The following is a 22,832-nucleotide window of genomic DNA, read 5'->3' as shown; positions in this document are numbered from 1 at the left end:
TTAACATATCAATACTCTTTCTATTCTCTAGTATTCTGATTATGCTAGATGAACACCATGATGTTTGCCATGTCTCATGTTTAACAGTAACATAGAAAATTGTAACCCATTCACACCATGCTGAATTATTAGAAAAATACATCATGGTTATTTGAACTGAAAAACAACTTAGTGAATGCCATAATAATCCATTAAAATTCATAGAGCACAACACCTTTCACATTCCATATAAAATATACTTTGACATCGTGCCATGTCATGGAAAAACTGCAGAAAAGCATTTGATAGGAGCATGAAGGTACAGTATCATGAAAGATAAGAAGGCTGCTGAATCTTGTCCAATAAAAATTGCTTCTTCAACACAGATCCATTGAAATGATATATTACTATGTCACTTTCACCCTCTGTTGCAAGAACTCTAAGCTTCTATGTGTCATGACATTACTTTGCCTACGTTGCATGCCAAGACAGTCATGCTGAGCCTGGGATATGTCAAGTAGCATAGCCTAGGTAACTAAAGGTTCAGCAAAGGAATGGGGCAAGGGGCAAAACCCATCTGAGTGGGCCAATACTCTAGGTAGCCATGTTTATAACTACAGTGGTGCACCCTAATCACAGTGATTACACATAGTCATGCATGGACAGTATTATGAATCTTATTCGCAGAACGATGTCCTCATAGCTCCTCCACAGTTTATGATGGCTTCACAGCTCTCCACCACAGTTTGATGGTCCACATATACTAAGATGTCCCCGCAGCCAATAGCAAGCAGTATTATGGCCCCCATAGCTCAACAAGAATAGCTGGATGGCCCCCAGAGACCACATATATAGTATGAATTTCCAATAGCAACCTATGCACAATAAGATTGATCCCACAAGTTCCACACAGTTTACTGAACCCCACAACCTCTGTGCACAGTATGATAGTCCATCACACATTATGATGGCCCTCCGCACAGCTCACTGCAAAGTATGATTTCCCTCACAGGACGCACATAGTATGATAGTCCCCACAACTACTTATACACGATATGATGGACCTCACAGCCCCACATACAGTATGATGGTCTACACAGTCTTCTTATATAATATGATGGCCTACAATACAATATGATGCCCTCCATACATCCATACAGTATAATGCCCCCTTAGGCCCCCACACAGTATGAAAGTTCCACATTTTATGATGGCCCACAGCCTCCTTTCTGACCTGTGATGTCACATAGGCATCATGAAAGTCGGTGCCATTCTGACCTGTGACGCCTATGTGGCATCATGGCGGGATCGTATTCCTGCGGGTAAGGTGACCGGGGTAACTGAAATGTCACCCGGCCTGCAGGTATGTGGGGACCTATACTTGACCCCAAGGGAGTCTTTGCCCCACGAGGCTACGATCGCTCTGATTGGCTGTCAAAAGTGAAACAGTCAATCAGAGCAATCTCAATATTTCACCAATGAAGCTTAGTGAAATATTACAATTCAGACATGGCCGATGCTGCAATATCATCAGCCAATGGCTGGAGTTAGGTGATCTCTGTGTAACCGCCCCCAGATCTGATTGGAGCTAGAATCCATGTGATGCTATCCCTCCAAACAGATGTGGATGGGCAGTGTCAACTATGGCTGCCCTCCCTCTGGTCCCACCAATGACTCCTCCTCCAATGACCCCACTACCACTACAAACACCACCCCCAAACACGATCTCTGCCCGCGATCTGCCACTGCTGTTGCTGTTCACAGGTATGTGCTCACCTTTGTGCTGTCCTCTGCTCTCTCCCTGCCCTGGTGTTCACCCCCTCCCTGCCTCAGTGATCTCCCCCTCCCTGTCCCAGCAATCACCCCCTCCCTGCCCAGGCAAACTCCCCCTGCCTGCCCCAGCGATCACCTCCTCCCTGCCCCGGCGATCTCCCCATCCCTGCCCTGGCGATCTCCCCCTCAGGGTTAGGGTTGGGATTAGGGTTAGGGGTGTGTTGTAGTTATGGTTGGGGTAAGCGATGTTTTAGGGTTGGAGTTAGAATTGGGGGTTTTCCACTGTTTAGATACATTAGGGTTAAGGTTGGGATTAGGGTTAGGGGTGGTAGGGTTAGGGGTGTGTTGGGGTTAGTGTCAGGGATAGGGCTGTGTTAGGGCTGGAGTTAGAATTGGAGGATTTCCACTGTTTACGTACATCAGGGGGTCTCCAAGCATGACATGGCATCTCCATTGATTCCAGACAATTTTGCATTCAGAAATGCTTCTAAGCTCTTCCGTGCGCCCAAACAGTTGTTTACCCCCACATATGGGGCATCAGCATACTCAGGACAAATTGACAACAACTTTTGGGGGTCCAATTTCTCATGTTGTCATTGGGAAAATAAAAAATTGTGGGCTATAAAATCATGGCACCTATAAAAAAGCCTTGCGTCTGACATAGTACCTATCAGATGGGAAGGTGGCCCATCCCAAACTGGCCATACCCCTCCTACAGCTGGATGTCATCAGTAGCATGTCTCCAAATAGGTTCTTCTGATCGTCTCTCACTGGCCCATCAGCTGACCGAGGATGGAGTGACATGGCTTGATTCAACGGAGGTCATGTCCTTGATCGCCATGATGCAATGCACGTCATTGTTGCATGGCTCAATGTGCATCATCATGGGGTGTATCCTTGATCAGCATGACACAATACGTATCATCATTGCATGACATGATATGTGTCATCGAGGGGCTTATCTACAATCATCCAGTCCATGCATGTACTCAGGGGGCACAGCTTCTGTCTGTGCTGATATATCCCGCAATCCACAGGACCTAGTTTATACTTAAACAGATAGAACCTGCAATCAACATACTTATAGAACGATATATGTGGGGTATATAGTGATGTTTCTGTTAGTCATAGCAGCAGAAAGGAGCTCAGAGAGATACAAAATGGCTTGTAGATACAAAAAATGTGTGTCACATTCAAGATCTCAAATCTAACAAACACTAGCAATCTGAGTATGGCTGAAGTGATGCCGGGGAGGCTTTTAGAGAAGCCGAGTCTATAATACCCCCTTTGAGAAATCAACCTAACAAAGAAACACTGTTAGTGATTTGAGCATATAGGCTCATGTGTGCCTAATTTATTAGCCTCATAATGGAGGTAAGACCTGTCCAGGTAATGAATGAAGGAGACTGAGAAGGAGCTGTATGAACAACCCTAGTTACTATACAATGTCAAATTAGTAAATAGACATTAAAGGCAGTTACCTAAGCATCAAAATAGACACATGAATTTGAGATGTGAAGGAATATTAGCACGAAGAATGACAACCAGAAAATTGAAGAAGGGGGAAATTATGAAAGACTGTAGGGGGAGGAGACCGGAAACATGGGAACTTACAAAAAACAGCCAAAATACAACTGTTCCTTCAAGCTTAAGTGTCTATATATTCTAAGTTTCTGTATCCATTTCATCTTTCTTTGGAGAAGTATCCCCACCTCTGTTTCCTGTCTCATCTGCTGTAATATATTCTAATGGTTCAGCTCCCCACCTCTGCTTGCTGTCTCATCTGCTGCAATATATTCTAATGGTACAGCTCCCACCTCTGCTTGCTGTGTCATCTGCAGCAATATATTTTAATGGTACAGCTCCCCACCTTTGCTGCAATATATTCTAATGGCATATGATATGAATGAGTCACCGTAGGAGGCAAAAACAGAAATGCTAGCTAAGTCCAGAAAACCAGAGAAGTTGGCAGCTATCGGATTGCAGACCCCTGAACCTATCAACAACAACTAGCAGTAGCCGTGGGGGGTTCCTACGATGCCCTAGACCCCTCGATCACAGCCGGAGAACTGCCTAGCCTAAAGACAGAAAGGGAAATCTAAACTGCCCCAGAGCAGACCCCAAAGCAATAGGCAGCCCCCAACATATAATGACGGTGAAGCAAGAAGAAAAAACACTAACACAGATAGAAAGAAAGACTGAGCAAATGATGGGGCCCAAGCTAACTAGATAGGACAAGATAGGAAGGCTGCTGTCTGCAATCCGCGAAAAACCCTATCAAAATAAGAGCCAACAGACTGACAGGGAAAAAGGCCCTGAAGACGCTAGGCTTCAAAAAGACTATGTCAGTACTCAGGTATTTTCTGAAGACAGAGCAAACCGACAAAAAGGAATTCAGCTCACCCCAGCAGGGAATGGCAGAATCCAGAAAAGCAAGGCAAACTAAAACCAAAACACAAATGCAAAAAGGCAAAGCAGACAACTTAGCTTTTGAGGAGCAGGAATCAGACTGGTCTCCTAGAATTCCACAGAGAAATCACCAGCGAGGCAGAAGGGCGTCGGCTGCCTTATATCCAGTCATAGATCCCCGTCGCCCAGTCATCCTCTCCCAGCTCAGGTGCTTGGTAATCAGCCTCACTACCTTCCTTCACCAGAAGAGGGAGTTCATCAGACCTCAATGGTGAAGGGGAAAATGAACTCATAACAGGTATAGCTCCCCACCTCTGCTTGCTGTTTCATCTTTTGCAATATATTCTAATGAACTCCGCTTATTGAATATTTGCTATAATTCATCTGTAGCATTGTACCAAGTACTCACTGTTGTATACCCATGGATGGGGGTCACTGTAGACACTATCATGGTAAAGGTGTTATAGCATAGAGATGGAGGCAGGACAACTGTCTTTGATAATCAATCCACACCAGGGTGTGTAGAGAAAATGCTGCTAATTAATCCCAATCCAGCTCCTACAACTCTCTGTCCTGACCCTGTATTGTGGCTTATATATTTAGAAGCATTCAAAGGGGTCACGCAGTGTGAGGTGCTTGCACGCATCCCCTCAGCAAAGCATCCCAGAAGTTAAGCATCTAGAAAAATCAGTTAATCCATGGTAGCTAGTCAGGCATGAGACAGGTAATACACACTTTGCTCTCCCTTTTATTCATGTGCTTTATTTCTATCCTCCTGTGTTCCCTTGCCATCCACATTCACCGCCCCATCCCCCCTCCATCATGACTCATACACATTAGCCCCTCTATACTTCCCTCTCCCATGTACAGCTCCCGTGCACTACTCACCTTCCTGAAAAAACACAGCCCAACTTGCCCAAAAACATTGCATAAAAAAAACTTCTTACAATTCTAATAGCTACTTGCTCTTTATCTTTCTACTCCTACTGATTTCAGGGGACATCTCCCCCCAACCCCGATCCACCATCCCCCAGCCTCAACACTTACCCTATCTCACATGGAAACTTAGTATCCTTATTAACATTTGTTGCACTCCGTCTCCTTCTTTTAATTGTGCCCTCTGGAATCCACGGTCTGTATGTAACAATCTTCCTTTCCTGCACAACTGCTTTATGACCAACTCTCTTAATCTGTTGGCACTCACTGAAACCTGGATTCAGGATTCTGACACTGTCTGCCCTGCTGCCATTTCCCATAGTGGCTTACAATTCTCCCACTCCCTGAGACCCACAAACAGACCAGGTCGTGGAGTCAGTATACTCCTGTCCCCACAATCCACCATCCAGGTCATCCCCCAGTTTCATCACTCTCATTCCCTTCTTTTGAGGTCCACATCATCAGGCTCTCCTGTCCCCTCTCCTTCAGAGTAGCAGTCATATATTTGCCCCCAGGCTCACCCACCCAATTCATTGACCATTGCTATGAATGAGTCACCGGAGGAGGAAAAAACAAAAATGCAAGCTAAGTCCAGAAAACCGGAGAGGTTGGTAACTAGCGGATTGCAGACCCCTGATCCTATTCACAACAACTAACAGTAGCCGTGTAGCGTTCCTACGGTGGTCCTAGATGCCTCTTCACAGCCGGAGAACTAAATAAGCCTAAAGAAAGAAAGGGAAATCTAAACTGCCCCAGAGCAGACCCCAAAGCAATAGACAGTCCCCAACATGTATTGTCGGTGAGAACAGATGAAAACACAAACACAGACAGAAAGACAGGCAGAGAAAACGATGGGGCCCAACTAACTAGATAGGAAAGGACAGAAAAGATGCTGGCTGCAATCCGCAAAAACCCTACCAAAAATGTCCCAACACGTCTGATAGGAAAAACGGCCCTGAAGTCACTAGACTTCAAAATCCCTATATCAGCACTCCGATATATTCTGAAGACAGAGCAAAAAAGATTTAACCGATCAGGGACAAAAATGGAAATTCAGCAGAACCCCAGCCGGGGCTGGCAGAAAACAAAACTAAGCAAATCAGACAAAATCTCATGGAGCAATAACAGAGCAAACTTAGCTTTAGAAGACAGGAACTGAACTGGAGGCCAGAGCTCAGAGCAGAGAAATCACCAGCAACCCTACAGGGCGTCGGCTGCCTTATATCCACTCAGAGATTCCGGATGTCCAATCGCAATCCACCAGTTCAGGTGACAGGTTTCTCCCATCCAAATCAGTTTCACCACCAGTTTCACTACTCCTCAGTTTCACCAGCAGAGGGAGTTCTTCAGACATCAAAGGATAACAAGAAAATGAGCTCACAACAGACCATTTCTCGGCCTGGCTGCCACACTTCATGTCCTCAGAACTACCAACCCTTATCCTGGGAGACTTCAACATCCCCATTAACAGCCCCACTTCCACATCTGCATCCCAGCTTCTATCACTAACCACTTCTCTAGGCCTCTCACAGCTCTCAACCTTTGAAACTCCCAAAGTGGGTGGCATGGTGGCTCAGTGGGCAGCCTTGCAGCGCTGGGGTCCTGGGTTCAAATCCCACCAAGGACAACATCTGCAAGGAGTTTGTATGTTCTCCCCGTGTTTGCGTGGTTTCTCTTTTTTCCTCCCACACTCCAAAAACATACTGATAGGGAATCTAGATTGTGAACCCCATCGGGGACAGTGATGATAATGTGTGCAAACTGTAAAGCGCTGCAGAATATGTTAGCACTATATAAAAATACATTTTATTATTATTATTAGAGGGTAACACCCTTGACCTGGTCTTTGTCTGGCTCTGTTCAATCTCCTACTTAAATAACTCACCGCTTCCCCTCTCTGACCACAAGATTCTCTCCTTCATGCTCACAATTCCTCGCCCACCCCAGCATACACCTATCTACCACACATTCAGAAAGCTATATACCATTACCTACACTCATCACTGTACACAATCTCCTCTTTTTCCTATCCTGATCTGGCTGTACATCACTACAATGACACTTTCAGAAGCACCCTTGACCAAGTAGCTCCCCTCACCCTCAGAACCTCAAAGCACAGAGTAAAACATCCCTGGCTCACACTGCAAACTCGATTTCTCCAGTGATGGTCTAGGAATTCTGAACACTTATGGAGGAAAACGCACACACCAGAAGACTTCATCCACTTCAAATTTATGTTAAGAACCTATAACTCTGCCATCCACCTTGCCAAGCAGACCTACTGCACCACCTTGATCTCCTCACTATCCAACAACCCCAAGAAACTTTTTGACACCTTTCACTCCCTCCTAAGGCTGAAAGCACAAGCCCCTATCACAGATATTTGTGCTGATGACCTGGCCTCCCACTTTATAGAGAAAATAGATAATATCCATCAGGAAATCTGCTCCCAGCCACCAAGTGCAGTGACTCCCATCCATCCCTGCATTTCCCCTGACTCACTATCTACATTTGATCCCATCACAGAAGAAGTCTCCAGTCTCCTCTCTTCTTCTCGTCCAACTGCATGCACTACTGATCCCATTCCCTTAAATCTCCTCCAGTCTCTCTCTCCAGTTGTCATTTCTCAACTAACTACAATCTTTTATCTCGCCCTCTCCTCTGGCATTTTCCCATCCTCCTTCAAACACTCTATTATTACTCCATTATTAAAAAATTTCACCCTTGATCCATCCTGCACAAATAACTATAGACCAGTCTCCAATCTTTCCTTCATCTCTAAACTCTTGGAGCGCTTTGTCTACTTCCGCCTTACCCGTTACCTGTCCACTCTTTCCCTCCTAGGTCCTTCACAGTCCAGCTTCTGCCCCCTACATTCGACAGAAACTGCACTCATCAAAGTGACCAATGACCTTCTGACAGCAAAATGGAATGATGACCAACTCTCTGCTCATTATTCTTGACCTTTCTGCAGCTTTAGACACTGTTGACCACCATCTCCTACTCTTTAGTCTCCAGTCACTAGGCATTAAGGACACTGCTCTCTCCTGGTTCTCTTCCTATCTTTCTGAACGCTCCTTCAGTGTTTTGTTTGTTGGCGCTACTTCATCCCCTCTTGCTCTCCCTGTTGGGGTACGTCAGGGCTCAATCCTTGACTCCCTCCTCTTCTCTCTACACAGCCCCAATTGGACAGACCATCAGCAGATTTGGCTTTCAGTACCATCTTTATCCTGATGACACACAACTATACACGTCATCCCCTGACATTTCCTCCACTGTACTACAGAGCGCCAGTGACTGTCTGTCCGCAGTCTCCAACATCATGTCCGGCCTCTATCTGAAACTCAACCTCTCAAAAACTCAACTTCTGCTCCTGCCGTCCACTAACCTCCATAAATCTGACAATACTCTCTCTGTGGGTGGCACCATAATAACACCCCGGGTGTTATGTTTGACACCAATCTCTCCTTCACTGCCCATATACAATCTCGTGCCTGCTCTTGCCGCTTACACCTAAATAACATCTCTAGAATCTGCCCTTTTCTCACCATGGAAACAACAAAAACCCTCACTGTTGCATTGATCCACTCCCGCCTGGACTACTGTAATAGTCTATTAATTGGCCTCCCTGTTGTGAGTTCATTCTCTGGTTCACCAGTTGTGAGTTCTCCTTCCAGACTCCCTCTGGTGGTAACAGGAGGTAGTGAGGCTGATTTGATAGGTGGAGATCAGACACCTAAGAATGAGGATGACGATTGGACCTCAGGAGGCTCAGATTGGATTTAAGACAGCTGACGACCTATTCAGTTGCTGGTGATTCCTTCTGCTTGTCAGGTCTTGGTTCTCAGCTCTGTCCCAGTGAGCTCAAGCTAAGTTCTCTGCTCATGTTCACACTTGATTTTGTTGTTCTATTCAGTTTTTTGTGTGGTCAGCCAGCCCCGGCTTGGGCTGTGCTGAATTTCCACTCTTATTTATCTGTATTTGCCAATTTGCTTTTTGTCCCTTATTAGATTGGCCTCTTTTTGCTCTGTCTCAGAATATTTCAGAGTGCTGATATAGTGGGAGAAGTCTAGTGACTTCAGGGTTAATTTTGCTATCAGAAGTGTTGGACATTATTTTGTAAGGTTTTGGGCAGATTGCAGACAGTGTGTTTCCTTTCCTGTCCTCTCAGGTTAGTTTGGGCCCCATCGTTTGCTCAGCCTATTTTCCTACCTGTGTTTATGTTTTCATCTTGTTTCACCATCAATATATGTGTGGGGGCTGTCTATTCCTTTGGGGTCTCCTCTGTGGCAGTTAGTTTTCCCTTTTCTTGCTTTAGGCTTATTTAGTCCTCCGGCCAAGACGAGGCGTCTAGGTTCATCGTAGGCACGCTCCACGGCTGCTGCTAGTTGTGTGGTAGGATCAGGGATCTGCAATCTGCATAGTTACCAACCTCTCTGGTTTTTCTGGGCTTAGCATGTTTAGGTTTTTTCCTCCTCGGTGACCCATTCATAACACCTTCCGACTCAAATCTCCCCTCTCCAGTTCAGAGCGGCCTACCACATTCCCTAATCAAAGTCATTTTATGTGAAAGTGTGTGTAGCCTATTCTCTTTCTCTGTCTATCCCACACTCCCTCAAGATGGCTGAGCCATCATTGTATCATCTCCCCCACCTCATTGTAGATTGTAATCTCGCACAAGCAGGGTTGTCTACTTTTGCTTTAATTATTGCATTGTTAAAGTTGTTACTTATGACTAGAGTTGAGCGATACCGTCCGATACTTCAAAGTATCGTATCGGATGGTATCGGCCGATCTTTAAAAAAAGTATCGGTATCGCCGATTCCGATACCGGAAGTCCCATTCAAGTCTATGGGACTTCCGGTATCGGAATAAGAAAAACCCTTTCCTGCCCTTGTACAGCCTCTCTGGGGTCTGTACGGGCCTTTCGGGGGGCTGTGCCGGCCTGCCAGGGGGTCTGTGCAGGCTCCGGTGGTCTGTGCCGGCCTGCCGGTGGTCTGTGCAGGCTCCGGGGGGCTGTGCCGGCCTGCCGGGGGGCTGTGCCGGCCTGCCGGGGGGCTGTGCCGGCCTGCCGGGGGGCTGTGCAGGCTCCGGGGGGCTGTGCCGGCCTGCCGGGGGGCTGTGCCGGCCTGCCGGTGGTCTGTGCAGGCTCCGGGGGTCTGTGCAGGCATCGTCCGATGGGACTACAAGTCCCATCGGGCGATGCCTGCTACCATGACAGTGATTGACACATTAGCCAATGATGGGACAGTAGTAGTCCCATCATCCGGCTAATGTGTTAAATGTAAAAAAAAAAAAATTACATGCTACATACATACAACATGCATACTACATACATACTACATACATGCTACATTCATACTACATGCAACATACATACTACATATATACTACATGCATGCTACATACATACTGCATGCTACATACATACCACATACATACTACATACATACTACATGCATGCTACATGCATGCTACATGCTACATACATAACACATATATACTACATGCATGCTACATACATACTACATGCTACATACTACATATATACTACATGCATGCTACATACATACTACATGCTACATACTACATACATACTACATGCATGCTACATACATACTACATGCTACATACTACATACATACTACATGCATGCTACATACATACTACATGCTACATACTACATGCTACATACATACTACATATATACTACATGCATGCTACATACATACTGCATGCTACATGCATGCTACATACATACTACATACATACTACATGCTACATACATACTACATATATACTACATGCATGCTACATACATACCACATACATAACACATATATACTACATGCATGCTACATACATACTACATGCTACATACATACCATATACATACTACATGCATGCTACATACATACTACATGCATGCTACATACATACTACATGTTACATACATACTACATATATACTACATGCATGCTACATACATACTACATGCTACATACATACTACATATATACTACATGCATGCTACATACTACATGCTACATACATACTACATATATACTACATGCATGCTACATACATACTACATGCTACATACATACCACATACATACTACATATATACTACATGCATGCTACATACATACTACATATATACTACATGCATGCTACATACATACTACATGCATGCTACATACATACTACATGCTACATACATACTACATATATACTACATGCATGCTACATACATACTACATATATACTACATGCATGCTACATACATACTACATGCATGCTACATACATACTACATGCTACATACATACTACATATATACTACATGCATGCTACATACATACTACATATATACTACATGCATGCTACATACATACTACATGCTACATGCATGCTACATACATACTACATACATACTACATGCTACATACATACCACATATATACTACATACATACAATACATTCATACAATACATACATAGACATACAGTACATATAACATAGAGTAACATACTTACCAATACTTGTCACATTGTTCCCCGAAGCCATTGTCGTCTACGGAATAAATATTAACATAACAAACCACAAAAATACTCACCCACGATCCGAAGCAGTCCACGAGTGTGTCCCACGACGATCTTGGGTAGAGAACTGCAGCATCAGCTGTTGCTGCCGTTCTCTACGGGCTGCAGGAATCCAATGACGGAAGGTAGGTATCCTTCCGCACTGTATTCCTCCGCCACTTAAAAAAAAAAAAGTCCCTAGTCTCACTTTATGCCATTGCTGTGTGGGAAATTCCCACGCAGCAATGGCATAAAGTGAGACTAGGGACTTTTTTTTTTTTTAAGTGGCGGAGGAATACAGTGCGGAAGGATACCTACCTTCCGTCATTGGATTCCTGCAGCCCGTAGAGAACGGCAGCATCATCTGATGCTGCAGTTCTCTACCCAAGATCGTCGTGGGACACACTCGTGGACTGCTTCGGATCGTGGGTGAGTATTTTTGTGGTTTGTTATGTTAATATTTATTCCGTAGACGACAATGGCTTCGGGGAACAATGTGACAAGTATTGGTAAGTATGTTACTCTATGTTATATGTACTGTATGTCTATGTATGTATTGTATGAATGTATTGTATGTATGTAGTATATATGTGGTATGTATGTAGCATGTAGTATGTATGTAGTATGTATGTAGCATGCATGTAGCATGTAGTATGTATGTAGCATGCATGTAGTATATATGTAGTATGTATGTAGCATGCATGTAGTATATATGTAGTATGTATGTAGCATGCATGTAGTATATATGTAGTATGTATGTAGCATGCATGTAGTATATATGTAGTATGTATGTAGCATGTAGTATGTATGTAGTATGTATGTAGTATGTATGTGGTATGTATGTAGCATGTAGTATGTATGTAGCATGCATGTAGTATATATGTAGTATGTATGTAGCATGTAGTATGTATGTAGTATGTATGTAGCATGTATTGTATGTATGTAGTATATATGTGGTATGTATGTAGCATGTAGTATGTATGTAGCATGCATGTAGTATATATGTAGTATGTAGTATGTATGTAGTATGTATGTGGTATGTATGTAGCATGTAGTATGTATGTAGCATGCATGTAGTATGTATGTAGTATGTATGTAGTATGTATGTAGTATGTATGTAGCATGTAGTATGTATGTAGCATGCATGTAGTATATATGTAGTATGTATGTAGTATGTATGTAGTATGTATGTAGCATGCAGTATGTATGTAGCATGTATGTAGTATATATGTAGTATGTATGTAGCATGCATGTAGTATGTATGTAGCATGTATGTAGTATGTATGTAGTATATATGTAGTATGTATGTAGCATGTAGTATGTATGTAGCATGCATGTAGTATGTATGTAGTATTTTTTTTTTTTTTTTTTAACATTTAACACATTAGCCGGATGATGGGACTACTACTGTCCCATCATTGGCTAATGTGTCAATCACTGTCATGGTAGCAGGCATCGCCAGATGGGACTTGTAGTCCCATCGGACGATGCTTGCACAGACCCCCGGACATCAGCACAGCCCCCCGGCAGGCCGGCACAGCCCCCCGGCAGGCCGGTACAGACCCCCACAGGGTGCACAGACCACCGGCAGGCCGGCACAGCCCCCCGGCAGGCTGGTACAGACCCCGGGCAGTCCACACAGCCCCCCGGCAGGCCGGCACAGCCCCCCGGCAGGCCGGCAGAGACCCCCGGAAGGCCCGAAATGACGGCGCATCATGATGCGCACACACCGCGCATCATGATGACGTCAGGCCGTCAATCAACTGAACTTCCGATTCCGATGCCGAATTCCGATATTGAAAAAATATCGGAAGTCGGTATCGGAATTCCGATACAGCAAGTATCGGCCGATACCCGATACTTGCGGTATCGGAATGCTCAACACTACTTATGACTGTTGTGTTTGAAACTGTTAAACTGTAAAGTGCTGTGGAATATGTTAACGCTATATAAATAAAGATTATTATTATTATTTTATCTGCAGTCCTTCCTCTCCTTATAAGTCTTAAAAAGGTCAATGCCTATAAATTTTAGACAAGAGGTGTTCCCACCATGTAAACTATTAACATGTTTGGCAATAGAGGTGTCCTGTTCATTGTTATTGTCAACTAGGAAAGTTATGTCAAAGATAAAAACTACTATGATGTTCTATTTATATTAGCATTTTCTTAGGATGTCTTTGATGAGTCATTTGGCCCTTAAGCTACCAGGATTTAGGTGCAACTTATACCTTTAAAATTTCAATATCTGTTCCCTTGATTAGCCCCATATGTTAGCACATTGTTGAAAATAATCAATAGGGTTCTTTAGGACCTGGTAAATACTCATCAGATACCAGCTGAAAGGTGTGTTGAGAGTTAAAACTGCATGTAAGAGTATATTGTACAGTGGGGAAAAAAAGTATTTAGTCAGTCAGCAATAGTCCAAGTTCCACCACTTAAAAAGATGAGAGGCGTCTGTAATTTACATCATAGGTAGACCTCAACTATGGGAGACAAACTGAGAAAAAAAAATCCAGAAAATCACATTGTCTGTTTTTTTTTCATTTTATTTGCATATTATGGTGGAAAATAAGTATTTGGTCAGAAACAAGCAATCAAGATTTCTGGCTCTCACAGACCTGTAACTTCTTCTTTAAGAGTCTCCTCTTTCCTCCACTCATTACCTGTAGTAATGGCACCTGTTTAAACTTGTTATCAGTATAAAAAGACACCTGTGCACACCCTCAAACAGTCTGACTCCAAACTCCACTATGGTGAAGACCAAAGAGCTGTCAAAGGACACCAGAAACAAAATTGTAGCCCTGCACCAGGCTGGGAAGACTGAATCTGCAATAGCCAACCAGCTTGGAGTGAAGAAATCAACTGTGGGAGCAATAATTAGAAAATGGAAGACATACAAGACCACTGATAATCTCCCTCGATCTGGTGCTCCACGCAAAATCCCACCCCGTGGGGTCAGAATGATCACAAGAACGGTGAGCAAAAATCCCAGAACCACGCGGGGGGACCTAGTGAATGAACTGCAGAGAGCTGGGACCAATGTAACAAGGCCTACCATAAGTAACACACTACGCCACCATGGACTCAGATCCTGCAGTGCCAGACGTGTCCCACTGCTTAAGCCTGTACATGTCCGGGCCCGTCTGAAGTTTGCTAGAGAGCATTTGGATGATCCAGAGGAGTTTTGGGAGAATGTCCTATGGTCTGATGAAACCAAACTGGAACTGTTTGGTAGAAACACAACTTGTCGTGTTTGGAGGAAAAAGAATACTGAGTTGCATCCATCAAACACCATATCTACTGTAAAGCATGGTGGTGGAAACATCATGCTTTGGGGCTGTTTCTCTGCAAAGGGGCCAGGACGACTGATCCGGGTACATGAAAGAATGAATGGGGCCATGTATTGTGAGATTTTGAGTGCAAACCTCCTTCCATCAGCAAGGGCATTGAAGATGAAACGTGGCTGGGTCTTTCAACATGACAATGATCCAAAGCACACCGCCAGGGCAACGAAGGAGTGGCTTCGTAAGAAGCATTTAAAGGTCCTGGAGTGGCCTAGCCAGTCTCCAGATCTCAACCCTATAGAAAACCTTTGGAGGGAGTTGAAAGTCCGTGTTGCCAAGCGAAAAGCCCAAAACATCACTGCTCTAGAGGAGATCTGCATGGAGGAATGGGCCAACATACCAACAACAGTGTGTGGCAACCTTGTGAAGACTTACAGAAAACGTTTGACCTCTGTCATTGCCAACAAAGGATATATCACAAAGTATTGAGATGAAATTTTGTTTCTGACCAAATACTTATTTTCCACCATAATATGCAAATAAAATGAAAAAAAAAAACAGACAATGTGATTTTCTGGATTTTTTTTTCTCAGTTTGTCTCCCATAGTTGAGGTCTACCTATGATGTAAATTACAGACGCCTCTCATCTTTTTAAGTGGTGGAACTTGCACTATTGCTGACTGACTAAATACTTTTTTTCCCCACTGTAGATGTGCTAACAGCATGTTACTTATAAGTGAAGCAATGTGTTATAGAGAATAGCAACCTATCAATTATCTGATAGGCTTAAGTAAAATAGTATTCGACTCTTAGTAGTTTAAAAGCACTTAATATTTTTTTTATTCCAAACTTAGTATGCTTGAGCTCCTATGGTGTGCGGTTGCTTATTATAGCTGTTCAGAAGATTTATATGACCTTAGAATTGAGAAAAGCTGTCTCCTTGCACCTCATACAGCGCTGTGGCCTCCTAGTCAATTAATGTTTACTAAATGTGATGTATGAGGTTCAAAAAGTAAATCCATAATAGGACCTGGAGATGCACTTTATACCTTAATAGCAATCTTTGTAATAGATTTTAAATTAATAAGGGAGGTAAAGTGTTTTAAATTTATTTGCAACAGTATATTTCTATTGTTCTATGATTTGTGGAAATTGAGCTAGAATTTTATCAGCACCTTTGAAAATTCTTAGTTTTCCACTAAAAGGTAGAGTTTATAGTTACATTTTTATTAAATTTTGCACAAGATAGCATGTCATTTAAAATGGTGACAAGCAATTACCTCAACAGCTGTATGTGGGTTAACATTAAGCTCAGCATGATCTAATGGATTGTTTTCATACCCTTACAAATAAATAGCTTTGTCATTTGCTTGTTTTTCCATCCTTACATTAAATAACAAATTAAGACTATGTGTGGCACAGTTGTTGGTTAAAAATAGTTTTTGCTTTGAAAGTAATAATTATTGCTACTTATTTACATAAGCTGAAAAAATATCAAGTTATTGCACATTTGAACACTGCTTTCAGGTTTAAAAAATATATATTTTTTTAAGAAAAAAAGTTCAGATCATTGCTGAAGGCTGTAGAGCTAATACAGCCATGAGTCTTCTTGAGAATGATGCAACAAGTTTTTAACACCTGCCATTCTTCCTTGCAGATCCTCTCCAGTTCTGTCAGGTTGGATGGTGAACATTGGTGGACAGCCATTTTCAGGTCTCTCTAGAGATGCTCAATTGGGTTTAGGTCAGGGCTTTGGCTCAGACAGTCAAGAGAGGTCACAGAGTTGTTCTGAAGCAACTCCTTTGTTATTTCACCTGTGTGCTTAGGGTCATTGTCTTGTTGGAAGGTGAACCTTCAGCCAAGTCTGAGGTCCAGAGCACTCTGGAAGAGGTTTTCATCCAGGATATCTCTGTACCTGGCCGCATTCATGTTTCCTTCAATTGCAACCAGTTGTCCTGTCCCTGCAGCTGAAAAACACCCCCATAGCATGATGATGCCACCACCATGCTTCACTGTTGAGATTGTATTGAGCAGATGAGCAGCAGTACCTGGCTTTCTCCATGCATACCGCTTAGAATTATCACCAAAAAGTTCTATCTTAGTCTCATCAGACCAGAGAATCTTATTTCTCATAGTCTGTTAGTCTTTTGAATGTTGCAGGCTTTCATATGTCGGGTACTGAGGAGAGGCTTCCCTTGGGCCACTCTGCCATAAAGGCCTGACTAGTGGAGGGCTGAAGTGGAACTTTCTCGCATCTCCCTACTGCATCTGTGGAGCTCAGTCACAGTGAACTTGGTTTTCTTCCTTACCTCTCTACCCAAGGATCTTTTCCTATGATTGCTCAGTTTGGCTGGATGGTCAGGTCTTGGAAGACTTCTGGTGGTCCCAAACTTCTTCCATTTAAGGATTATGGAGGCTACTTTTCTCTTAGGAACCTTGAGTACTACAGAAATTCTTTTGTAACCTTGAGCAGATCTGTGCCTTGCCACAATTCTGTCTCTGAGCTCCTTGGCCAGTTCCTTTGACTTCATGATTATCATTTGACCTGACATGCACTGTGAGCTGTGAGGTCTTATCTTGACTTCAGCAAAGCATTTGACAATGTATCTCACATCATCCTTATTGAAAAAATAACTAATTATGGAATGGACAAGGCAACTGTTAGGTCTAACATGCACTGTGAGCTTTTAAGTCTTACATAGACAGGTGTGTGCCTTTACAAATCAAGTCCTATCAGTTTAATTAAACACAGCTGGACTCCAATGAAGGAGTAGAACCATCTCAAGGAGGATCACAAGGAAATGGACAGCATGTGACTTAAATATGAGTGTCTGAGCAAAGGGTCTGAATATTTATGACCATGTGATAGTTCAGTTTTTCCTTTTTAATAAATTTGCAAAAATATCTACATTTCTGTTTTTTTTCAGTCAAGATGGGGTGCAGAGTGTACATTAACGTCTTTGAAATTATCAAATACCTACAATGAAACAAAGAGTGAAAAATTTAAAGGAGTCTGAATAGTTTCCCTCCCACTGTATACACTTCACCTGACCTTCACGCAATGGTCAGTTTTTCATTTTTTAACTCAATTTCTTCCAAAAGCTATAAATATCTTTATTTTTCAATCACCATAGCTGAATCAGAGCTTTTTTTACAAGACAAGTTATAGGTTTTTTTTAATTTAATATATTTAAACATTATAAAACTATAACAGTACCTACAGAATGGTAGATACGGGTGGTCCACCAATACAGGAGATAAAAGCTTCAAAGAAAATAAAACAGACAATTTTAGTATTGTAATGAAGTTGAAAAATGTATGGGCCATATGATGGGTATGATTGTGAGGTAGCTAAAATTACCTTATGGGATGTTTGAAGACTGTTTACAGAGACCATAGTGCAGATTGTAGATATGAGAAATTACAGGAAAGGACAAAGTTGTTGGGAAGTCAGAGAAAGAGGAAATATATATGTATTTTTCCATGGGTAAGGGAATCCGTTTTTAAGGTAGTTTAATGGGATGGCTACTGTTAGGTGTCGGGTGCCTGTAGCTGCACAGCAGGGAACCCGAGTCTTGCATTCGGCGGTCTCCCATTCCTCTACAGCTGCAGTGGAGCCTGCTCAGCAGACTCGTCGATCCCAGCACTCTGCTCACACTAGCATTGTGGGTTTGGTTGCTGCTGCCACCTCTGGTCCAGCTATAGCAACGCATACTGGTCAGCAGCGAACGACTCCAGGGACTAAGTCCTCCTTTTGGTCGACTGAGCATGTCTGTGGGACGATCTCTCATTGGAGATCAGAGGTCACATGTTCAGGTCCTTCTCCAGCTCGGATTGGACCATCAGGAAGGTCCCGGAAGGACACTGCTATAAAAGGCTTGCATGGCCGCCACGCCATGCGCTATGATAGACATTGATTCTATATTGTTTAGAGGTGTGAGTGATGATGGATGTATGAGACTGGTCACTGACTCATTAAGACTCCCTCCCTTTGATACGCATGAGTTAGGGTCTTATAGTTAGAGTCAGTACCTAGCACTTGCACTGCTTAGCACCGCAGTGTACTCCGCTCTCCTTCCTGTTGCACCTGTGGGCATCAGTCAGTACAGGCATCGCATACCACTGATAATGCAGCCTCTGCCAGAGTGGCGCCGTGCGCAGATAGGTGCACTTTCCAGCACTGTGCTTATGCTGGTTAGTGGCGACCCCCAGGGTAGACATAGTAACCGCTCTGAGCGGTAATTTGCATAGTCGTGACTGGTGACGCATAACAGGTTACGCTTATACACCGGCTAGTGCAGACTCTGTAAGGTAACAGAGTCTGTTCTTGCATGCACCGGGTCAGAGGTTACCCGCCGGCGTCCGGCTACCTCCTGTTATATCCCATTTGTCATTGTCTAGCAGCAGTTTACATCTCTGCACGGTGGACCCCGGGCTGCGAACGCATCATATAGCATATACCATCTTCATTATTTGGTGCGTTCCGCTAGCCCTTAATAGCTACCAGGAAAGCCACGTTTTAACAAAGCATGCCTGGATATGGTTTTCCCCAGTGGATAATTCCACTAGTCTGAAAATAAATCTAGATAACCATTAGAAGAAAGTAGGAAATGCTTAAATGCTTAGCAGCAGCAAGTTGAAATGCCAATAAATCATGCCTCGAAGCCTTTTAAAGGAAGCTAAAGTTTCACTTAGCTTTTTCTACCTCTGCTCTGACAAATGTTCTTGTCAGTCAAAAACACCAAATATGCATTTGCAGAAATTTTTTAAATCTGCTGTTACCATATTAAATACAAATTTGAAAGTTTGGTAACAGAGAAAAAAACTTTATAAAACTTTTCTTGTGGAAGTGAGAATCTGGAAAGAGCCGTTGAGTGAGTTTAACCCCTTCACACCACGGCCAAATTTTGGTTTTGCATTTCGTTTTTTTGCTCATTTTCTTCCCAAGAGACATAGCTTTTTTTATTTTTCTGTCAATATGGCTTGTTTTTTGCAGGACCACCAAATAGTGTACTGGAAAGCATGAAAAAAAATTCAAGTGTGATGAAATTGCTAAAAAAATACAATTCCACATTAGTTTTTTTCCACCATGTTCATTAAATGCTATAATAGACCTGCCATTATGATTCTCCAGGTAATTATGACTTTGTAGATGCCAAGCATGTGTAGGATTTTTTTTTATTTAGGAAGTAAAAAAAATTCCAACGTTTTTTTAAAAAAATGGATTTATATTCTGAGACCTGTAGCGTCTCCATTTTATGTGATCTGGTGCTGGGTTAAAGATGATTTTTTTTGTTCGCTGACCTGACTTTTTTATTGATACCATTTTTGGGCAGATGTGCTGTTTTCATATTGAAGCTGCAATATTCTGATTGCTTGTGCTACACATAGCACGACTTCAGCCCTTCTATGTGTAGCTAAAATGCTCTTCTGCCATGAGCACCGAGAGATTGACAGTGGCCTTTAACTTGTTAACAGCTGTAGGTGTATTGCAATTTACCCCCTGGCTGTTAGGGACACATGTCAGCCGAACAGATAAGCTGACATGTGCAGAAAAAGATAGAAACTCAGAACCGACATCAAAGAGGGCGACTTGACATGAGCCATGCATATACAGCGGATGTCGTGAAGGGGTTAATAAGGTAAATTTTGCTTCTGATTTAGTGAAGATAACATTTAATTATTTGAGAATAGCAAAGCCATTTTGGACAACATTAATGGGGGATCAATAGATTGTAGCTTTTAGAAATCAATCTGGAAATATTTTGTGGTGGCTTTATCAGGTTAAACCATGACTTCTTCTGATTGTGGGAATTGTGGTTTGAAGATTGTTGTGATACGGTTGACATGCTGTGTTTGCAGAAAGTTACTGGTTTGAAGTGTCATGGTTGCAGGTCAGAAGCCTCTCATAGGGTTAACTTTAGATAACAATTGTGCTACAGTTGTATAAGGGATTAAGGACCAAAGATTAGGAGGTGCCAAAATAAGGAATATTGCTCATTGAAGCTAAAGAGGATAAAATAGATAAAAGATCTAAATATCTCTTAAACTGTTAAGGGTACTGTCACACTTAGTGATGCACCAGCGATCCCGACCAGCGATATGACGCGGTCAGGATTGCTGGTACATCGCTAAGTGGTCGCTAGTGAGCTGCCACACAGGCAGATCTCACTAGCGACATCGCTGGGGACGGGGGTCGCTACTTACCTGTCACACCAGGCGATCCTGCGTCCTCCCGCCCGGCTCCACGTGTCACTCGTCGTCACAGCAGGAAGCCTAGCAGGAAGCTGACGGCGAGAAACAGTCCAGCCTGTTCTCGCGCGATCAGCGATAAGCAGCAGGGGAGCGGGTTGTAGGTAAGTATCAGACACAGCGATATCGCTAGCAATATCGCTATAACGTCACAACTTATAGCGATATTGCTAGCGATATCTCTTAGTGTGACAGGCCCTTAAGTAAATGATCTTAAGTATATATATATATATATATATATATATATATATATATATATAATGTGTTATATTTTTCAAAGACATTTGTTCATTTTTTACATTTTTTAGTCTCTATAGGGGTCTGACTCTATATACTGAGGTCTCCTACGTAGGTCAGCTTGTAGGCGAGCTTCACAGGAACACAAATTTGGCAACAACAGAGACTTTTAGCAGACCTTCAATGGCCAAGCAACTCATCAGTGTTCTGCAAATACATTATATTAGCAGCACCATCTAAATAGCACAGCAACAACTGATGCTGTAAAAGACTATGTGATGTATGTAATACTGCTGTCATCTACCTCATGTGGAGAGAGCTCAGGTAGTGAGCCTCCTTCCCATGTGTGGAGCCAAACACTGAAGTACGGTTATGTCAAGTGATTAAAAAGAAAGGACACTTAGTGTAGAAAATGAAGAGAAACATTCATATATGTAATAACGGGTTCAGATATCAGAATATGCTGTTTATTTCAGTGGAGAGTTTTATTATGTTAAATGCTCCACAATTGTAGTGGAGTTTGCATTAAAACATGCGTTTCATTACTTGCATCAGATTTATGCATTTTTAACCCCTTAAACCCAAAGGGTGGTTTGCACGTTCATGACCAGGCCAATTTTTACAATTCTGACCACTGTCCATTTATGAGGTAATAACTCTGAAACGCTTCCATGGATCCCGGTGATTCTGACATTGTTTTCTCGTGACATATTGTACTTCATGTTAGTGGTAAAATTTCATTCAAATAACTTGCGTTTATTTGTGAAAAAAACAGAAATTATGCAAAAAATTATAAATTTTCGCAATTTTCCAACTTTGAATTTTTATGCCCTTAAATCACAGAGATACGGCACACAAAAAACTTAAAAAGTAACATTTCCCACATGTTTACTTTACATCAGCACAATTTTGGAACCAAAATTTTTTTTTGTTAGGAAGTTATAAAGTTGACCAGCGATTTCTCATTTTTGCAACACCATTTTATTTTTACGGACCACATCATATTTGAAGCCACTTTGAGGGGTCTATATGATAGAAAATACCCAAAAGTGACACCATTCTAAAAGCTGCACCCCTTAAGGTGCTCAAAACCACATTCAAGAAGTTTATTAACCCTTCAGGTGCATCACAGGAATTTTTTGAATATTTAAAAAAATGAACATTTAACTTTTTTTCACAAAAAAATACTTCAGATTCATTTTTTTTTATTTTACCAAGGGTAACAGGAGAAATTGGACTGCAAAAGTTATTGTGCAGTTTGTCCTCAGTACGCTGATACCTGATATGTGGGGGGAACCACTATTTCGGCGCATGGCAGAGGTCAGAAGGGAAGGAGCTCCATTTGACTTTTTCAATGCAAAATTGGCTGGAATTCAG

General features: G+C 42.5%; 1 protein-coding gene across 7 annotated transcripts in view; it reads left to right on the top strand.

Annotated features, from left to right (window-relative positions):
- CCSER1 (coiled-coil serine rich protein 1) overlaps nucleotides 1–22,832 on the top strand; it is a 1,553,450-nt gene that overhangs the window by 1,413,870 nt on the left and 116,748 nt on the right. The gene's annotated exons all lie outside the window — the stretch shown is intronic.

Source organism: Dendrobates tinctorius, unplaced genomic scaffold (genome assembly GCF_039654945.1).
Source record: "Dendrobates tinctorius isolate UK_male_01 unplaced genomic scaffold, ASM3965494v1 ptg000011l, whole genome shotgun sequence".
In the NCBI taxonomy this organism is placed as follows: Eukaryota; Metazoa; Chordata; class Amphibia; order Anura; family Dendrobatidae; genus Dendrobates; species Dendrobates tinctorius.
This window is presented reverse-complemented; position numbering and strand designations above follow the sequence as displayed.